A 760-nucleotide genomic window follows, 5' to 3' on the forward strand; every position below is an offset into this window, starting at 1 on the left:
CCGCACCTCGGGCGCGTTGTCGTTCACGTCCAGCACCTCCAACAATACGCTGCAATGCCCCGATAAGGAAGGCGTCCCCTTATCTCCCGCTTCGATCTCGAGGTCATACGACTGAATATCTTCGAAATCCAGTTTTCCCACTGTTGTCATTTCCCCTGATAGCCTATTGATTATGAATAATTCCTTCACTTTCTCAGGAACTGTGTCGCTAAATGCATAATAGATTTCCCCGTTAATCCCCTCGTCTTTGTCTGTCGCTGTTAGCTGCAGGAAAACAGTTCCAGGAATGGCATCTTCTGGCAGCTGCACTTTATACACCGACTGGTTGAACTGCGGCGCGTTGTCGTTCGCATCCAGCACCGAGATCACCAGCTGCACCGTGCCCGTCAGCGCCAGCCTGCCCCTGTCACTCGCCGTCACCACCAGCCGGTGCTCCGACAGCGACTCGCGGTCCAGAGGATGCGTTAACACCAGGGCAATGGAAACTTTGTTTTCGTCCTTAGATTTTATATCCAAAGCGAAATACTCAGAGGGGCTCAGTGTATAGGAGAGCTGCGCGTTCGATCCGATATCCGCATCCGATGCGCCCTCTAGCGGAAAGCGAGAACCCGGAGGAGAATTCTCCGGGATGCTGATGTTTTTGGAGGCGGCGGGGAAGCGCGGCTCATTGTCGTTGATGTCGGTGACCTCCACCTCCACGTGGAAAACGCGCAGCGGCCGGTCCAGCAGCACCTCCAGGCGCAGGGCGCACGGCGCGCTC

The 760-nt window shown here is 55.8% G+C and overlaps 1 pseudogene; it reads right to left on the minus strand.

Moving 5' to 3' along the window:
• Window positions 1-760, minus strand: part of LOC104913215 — a 12639-nt pseudogene that overhangs the window by 9792 nt on the left and 2087 nt on the right.

The sequence above is a fragment of the Meleagris gallopavo genome, chromosome 15 (genome assembly GCF_000146605.3).
Source record: "Meleagris gallopavo isolate NT-WF06-2002-E0010 breed Aviagen turkey brand Nicholas breeding stock chromosome 15, Turkey_5.1, whole genome shotgun sequence".
Taxonomy (NCBI): Eukaryota; Metazoa; Chordata; class Aves; order Galliformes; family Phasianidae; genus Meleagris; species Meleagris gallopavo.